Below are 6,423 nucleotides of genomic sequence, written 5' to 3'. Positions count from 1 at the left end.
GAGTCTGGGGGGCTTGGCCCCAAGCACGCGGACGGAAGAAATTTCACAGTGGATCCCTGGACCCCGCCTGGCAAGTCAGCGCCTTGTCACAATCCTCCTTTTTTTTTTTTTTTTTTTGCGGTACGCGGGCCTCTCACCGCTGCGGCCTCTCCCGCTGCGGAGCACAGGCTCCGGACGCGCAGGCCCAGCGGCCGTGGCTCACGGGCCCAGCCGCTCCACGGCACGCGGGATCCTCCCGGACCGGGGCACGAACCCGCGTCCCCTGCATCGGCAGGCGGACTCCCAGCCACTGCGCCACCAGGGAAGCCCCACAATCCTCCTTTTACTTAGCGCTCTGAATCGCCTTCAGTTGTGGATCAGCTGTGGTCACACCCGTGTACAGGTCTGCTCGGAACACTAAACGCAGTCTCTCACCCACCCTCCCCTCATCTGTGGAAGCAGAAATATTCAGATATCGATTCCTCGTCTCTGCTGGAGCAAATAGACCCGAATCCTGTTAATATTCGGCAAAGGACATTTCCCTGGGTGCCCGCGAGCTGCAGGAAGATGAATTGCGCGGCAGGCTCTGAACGAGGCCACGCGTGGCCGTGGTCCTGCCCAGAAGGGGGAGGGGCTGGTAATTAACTGCCAGCCACGTCTGGGGCCCAGACTTGTGGGTCTCTCTCGGTCTTTTAAAATATTTTTTATTTTTTTTATTTTTGGCTTTGTTGTGTCTTCGTTGCTGTGCGCGGGCTTTCGCTAGCTGCGGCGAGCGGGGGCTGCTCTTCGTCGCCGTGCGCGGGCTTCTCATCGCAGTGGCTTCTCCTGTTGTGGAGCACGGGCTCTAGCCGCGCGGGCTTCAGTAGTTGTGGCACGTGGGCTCAGTAGTTGTGGCTCGCGGGCTCTAGAGCACAGTCTCGGTAGTTGTGGCGCACGGGCTTAGTTGCTCCGCGGCATGTGGGATCTTCCCGGACCAGGGCTCGAACCCGTGTCCCCTGCATTGGCAGGCGGATTCTTAACCGCTGCGCCACCAGGGAAGCTCCTTTCTAGGTCTTATAATCCATAAGATTATAGCTCACATTTGCTTGGGCCATTACTTCTCGGAGCGCTCAAATGTTTGTGACCTCATTAGAGTTTCCCCAGAATCCTCAGAAATGCTTAGGGCTCTAGGGGTTGGGGGGAAGGGGCGGCTGAGGTCACACAGCCAGAACGGGGCAAAGCTGTGATTCGAGCCCAGGGCTGTCTGTCGGTCCCAGGCTCTCCCCACCACCCGGTGATGGATCACAGGAGAACGGGGTGTGCAGACAGCGAGAGCTGGAGGTCAGGTGTCATGACCTTGCAGAAGGCGTGTCTTGCAGGGAAGCAGTCACTGCCTTTGGTTTTAATGAGAAAAGAGGCTTAAAAAGACCCTGCTCACACACCCAGGCCCCTTCAGCATTGATTCAGAGTCTACTGGTCCTCCAAAGTTCTTCTCAGCTGCCACCGCGCTGCCCTGACCCTCCACCAGGGACCTTAAAGGGGGGACCTGACCTCTTCTAGGGGTGTCACTCCCACTTGAGTTTTTCAGAGTCTGCTTTATTGTCATTAATTGTACAATAAACAAGACAAGTGTTTGTTTTTGCAAGAGCAGACGATTGAAGAGGAAACAGTGCATGAGTCTGTGGAGGCCCGTGGCCGGCTCTCCCGTCTGCGCGGACCCCACCTCGGGTCCCACCCGGCAAGCTTCCCTCACGCAGGACATACGGTCCTACAGCACGCTTATTAGCGGCTGCGTGTGATTCCGTTGAGTGGGTTTTCTGTGCTTTGGCCACATTCTCCTTCCATCAGTAAGTGCGGAGTCTTCTTTGCATTAAAAAAAACTTTTTCTATTGTGGTAAAATATACATAATATAAACTGTGTCACTTTAACTGTTTTTAAGCGTGCAGTGAGTGGTACTAAGTACATTCACATTGTTGTGAAACCTTCACCGCCATCCGTCTCCAGCAATTTTTCCATCTTCCCCAACCAGCTCTGTCCCCATGAAGAGACTCCTCATCCGCCTTCCCGCCCCCCGACCCCTGGTGCCCACCGTTCTGCTTTCTGCCTCCGTGGACATGGCAACTCTAGGGTCCTCGTAGAAGTGCAGTCCATCACACAGTGCTTGTCCCTTTGTGACTGGCTCATTGCACTGAGCCTGGTGTCCTCAAGGTTCGTCCATGTTGCAGCAGGTGTCAGAACTTCCATCCTTTTCAAGGCTGAATAATATTCCGTTGTGTGGATGGACCACGTTTCGTTGATCCACCCATCCTTCCGTGGACACGTGGCTTGCTCCCCCCTCTTGACTGTTGGAAATGGTGCCACTGTGAATACAGATGAGCAACATCTATTCGAGTCCCTGCTTCCAGTTCCCTGGGGCACGTCCCGGAGCGGAATTGCTGGGTCAAGAGGAATCCGCTTCATTTCTTGAGATGCCATGATGCCGTTCTCCTGGTGGACCCTACCATCGGCGAGGGGTGCTTTGGGGGCGGGGCCTCGTCTGGCGGGCCTCTGAGCGCCCCCTTGCCCCGGCCGGGCTCGGAGTGGCTGAAGAGCATCCTGCAGTTTGGCGTGCTCACCGTGCCCGGCGGCCAGGCTGGGCTCTTGGAGGTTCCCCGGGTGGGCCGCCCCCTCTCCGTCCCCACATCTTTGCCCAGGCTGGTCCCCTTCCGGGGCGCCTCCTTCCCTGCCCCTGCCTGCAGTCCGCCAGCATCTGCCCTGCGGGTGGATGTCCCGCTGGCTCCCTGACCCTGTCCCACTCCTGCTCTCGCCCCCGCTGACACGCGTGCTTGTCCACTTGTCCAGGTGAGTCTGAGCCCTTTCCATCTGCCTCCCTCTACAGGGACTCCAGAGGGGGCACTGTGTCCCCCGGCTCAGAATCCTCTGAGCCCGTGAGCGCCTGTGCAGAGCAGGGGCCCAGGACCCGTGGGGGCCTACATGCCTGAGCTGTGTCAGGGTGAGGGTCCCAGGGCCACAGCTCCCAGGACCCGGGAGGCGTCTCTGTCCAGCAGGGCAGCCTTGGTTCCCCGAGGCCTGAGCGGGAACGCGGCCATGCTGGGGAAAGCTGCAGCTGGACCCAAGGCCACAGTGCAAGACGCTGCCCCAGGCAGCGAGGGATAAATTTAGCCACGTTGATGAGAAAATGTCCTGCACCTTCCTTCCTCTACTTCCCTTAGCCTGTGGACGTGGCTCAGAGGGGTATGGTTGTAACTCCCCCTAACCTACCCCGTTGTCTGGTGACGCGGAGATGCTGGTGGGTGATGGTCCCCTGACCCGTAAAGCAGACCCGACGGGGTCAGGGGGTGAAGCCCCCTCCTCCCTTGGCTCAGCCAGAGCTCCCCCGCCCCCCGACCGCCAACACCTTACTGCTTTGGAGTTTCGCTGACCTGGGCACTGGGCCAGCTAAATTGTGGTAAAATAAATACAACATAAAATTTACCATCTTAAGCATTGTTAAGTGTACAGTCCTGTGGCATTAAAAACCTTCATCCTGTGCCGGCATCAGCAGCATCGTTCCCTGAACTCTTTTCATCTTGCAAAACTGAAACTCTGTCCCCGTTAAACACCAGTCCCCCACCCCCTCCCCCAGCTCCTGGCAACCACACTTTTTCTTTCTGTCTCGATGAGTTTGATGACTAGGGACCTCATATAAGTGGAAACATAGAACATTTGTCCTTCTGTGACTGGTCTGTCTCAGTGAGCGTAACATCCTCAAGGTTCGCCTGTGTTGTAGCCTGCGTCAGAATTTCCTTCCTCTTTAAGCTGAATAATATTCCGTTGTATGAACAGGCCAGATTTTGTTTGTCCGTCCGTCGGACTGTGGACACCGGGCTGCTCCCACCTTCGGCCGTTGGGAATAATGATGGGTGTATGCAGATACACAGTATGGGTTTTCTTGGTCCCAGCGGCAGCTCTGTGGCAGGTGGTCCTGTGGTCATGCCACAAGCAGACCAGGCCAGAGCCCTTAACATGTGGGACTTCACTGGTCCTTCCCCACCAGCCAGCGAAGTGGGTACTCCTTGTGTCCCTAGGGTAGATGGGTAAAGCGAGGCCAGCAAGGTGAAAGGACTTCCTGCCACGCCAGCCTCTAGGCAAGGTGTCGGGGCACTGGGTGGAGGGTTTTCCACATTCGGAACCCACGCCATCACCTTTCCCATGGAGTGTCCAGTCGCCTATGTGCATTCATCCATTCTCTCGGCTGTTTGCTCGTGCATCAGACCCTGAGTGGATCCACTCTCCTCCTTGCCCTGGGATGGGCCAGGCGAGATGCATCAGCTCCGTCCCACCCTTAGGAGCTCACAGGATGGGCACCGAATCACACGGACACAAAGAATAGTTGATCGACTATCTATGTCTGCCACGGATACGGGCAGTGGGGGTGTGTGTGCAGGCCATGCGTTTGCCACCTCTGGCTGCAGGTGGGGAAACTGAGGGCCAGGAGAGAAGACGGTTTCCTCAGCCACAGAGCCAGGTGTTCTGAGCCCCGGGTGCGTCTCGGTTGCTGCAGGTTTTTTCCAGCATCCGTGGGGGTAAAGTTAGCGGGTCATGGTCTGTGCTGTTTCTGGGGGAATTCTTTGTCTTCTGCATCAACTTCTCCCCCAGCTCGCTCTTCTGAAAAGTTTTAAGCCTAGAGAAAAGTTGGGGGGAAAAGCCAGTACAATGAACGCCTTGTAGTACTTTCATCTAGATGCATCAGTTATTAACGTTTTGCTACCTTTTGCTTTCTCTCTCCATCGCTCTCTCTCTTTTCTGAACCATTTGAAAGTGAGTTGTGTCATCACACCTAGGCTTTAGCACGTGCCTGTACCCAAATGTCCCCCACAGAGAGTCCCCGCTCCCGTTTCCCTGCCCCCAGGGCTCCTTTACAGCCAGACCTGTTGCCTTGTGGATCGCCCGCCATCTGGTTGGGTCTGTTTCTCAGTGATGGGACTCGGACTGAGCATTTTTGGTGAGAGGCTGCTGTGTGACCTGCTCCCCGCTCAGGGGGTGCACGGGGCCCGTTGGTCCCGTGTGCTTTCAGATTTTTAGCACAGCCTGAGCGCATCCAGCGGGGATGAGAACTCTCGCGCGTACGGCTTTGCACCCATGTGCAAAGAGGCCTGTGAGTGGGAGTTACGGATGTTCCCGGAATGTCGTCTGCCGACCTGCTCTCCCTGGAGGCGGACCCAGTTCACACCTTCACCAAAAGGGCACCAGAGTTCCTGGTCCCCGTCTGCTCCCTGCCCGACACGGGGCACTGTCAGTCTTTTCATATTTGCCAGCTGATGGGAAAAGAACACCTCCCTGCTTTCATCTGCCTTCTCGGGCACCCGAGGGTCTTTTTCTAGCTTCCGGGCCATTTGTGTTTCTGTGAATTTGCTGTTCCCTCCGCGGCTTATTTTCTGTGGGGTTGCTTGTCTGTCTGTATCGACTCAGAAGGCGGATGGGTGTGTACCCTGCGCTCTGTCCAGCAGGGACATGGAATGGCTCTCCGTCTGCGCTCGGGCAGTGGGGCCTGAGAGGGGGCAGTGGGCAGGACACGGGCACCGCGGAGCTGCGTCCAGGTGTGTTGTCGGGCGGGGAAGGCAGCCTTGGCTGAGGAGGGGGGTCTTCAAACAGGGAGACAGAAACTCGGTCACCTCCGATCAGCCTCCCGGGTGATTTCCCTGCTCACAGGCTCGAGGGGGCTGCTGAGACCTTCTCCCACGAAATCAGAATGCGTCTTGGCACACAAGGCCACCTTTGGCGGCTCCGGGGAGCCTCCTCCTGGCCTCGGGGGCCTCACGCCTGCGGACTCCTCTGCTGGTCTCAACCGCCTGCTCTTAAGCTTTTTCTCAGCCTTCAAAGTTCGTTTCGGCTTCATTTCCTCCAGGAGGCCCTCTGACCACCCGAGCCCAGCGGCTGCCAAGGCCCGCTGCCCTGCAGCAGCCGCCGGGGCTGGCCCTGCTTCTCTCCTTCGTTACACTGATCGCAGGTCGGGCCTGCACGTTCATTTGTTTCCCTGGCTATGTTTGTCGCCCTGCTAGTCTGCCAGCTCCCGGCGGGGGCCTTAGGACTGACAGGTCCCCCGCTCACCGGGCAGAATACCCTGCCCGACTCATTCCTCTGTCACGTGGACGGGACAGCCTCCAAGTAGTCCAGCCCTTGGGCACCTGGGTCAGTCTGGCTGAAGCCACCTCCTGGCTGATGCCCTGGGGGGCCTTGCTGTCCTTTGCCTTAGGGGACCCTGGACTTACTGTCTCAGGGGCATACACGTCACAGATGGTCCTGCAGATGCTGTGGGGACCCACGGTGTGGCCCTTCGTGAGCACAGCTCCCCCACGGGGACGGGGGCAAGAAGAGTGGACTGAAAGGATGTGGTCCAGCCAGGCTGGGTGTCTGCAACAGGGAGTTTGGTCTCAATCTGGGAGGCCTCGTGAGCCCCCGGAGGTGGTGCGCGGGGCTGGGGA

General features: G+C 57.8%; 1 long non-coding RNA gene across 1 annotated transcript in view; it reads left to right on the top strand.

The window, feature by feature from the left end:
• The window catches only part of LOC114486538 (uncharacterized), a 17,141-nt gene extending 14,722 nt beyond the window's left edge, over window positions 1-2,419 (top strand). The window contains exon 5 of the long non-coding RNA XR_003680402.2: window positions 1,989-2,419. This is a non-coding gene — a long non-coding RNA (uncharacterized lncRNA). The remainder of the gene's footprint in view (window positions 1-1,988) is intronic.
• The last annotated feature ends 4,004 nt before the right edge of the window (window positions 2,420-6,423 follow it).

Source organism: Physeter macrocephalus, chromosome 7 (genome assembly GCF_002837175.3).
Source record: "Physeter macrocephalus isolate SW-GA chromosome 7, ASM283717v5, whole genome shotgun sequence".
Classification (NCBI taxonomy): domain Eukaryota; kingdom Metazoa; phylum Chordata; class Mammalia; order Artiodactyla; family Physeteridae; genus Physeter; species Physeter macrocephalus.
Note: the sequence above shows the minus strand (reverse complement) of the source record. Positions and strands in the feature narration are given on the sequence as shown.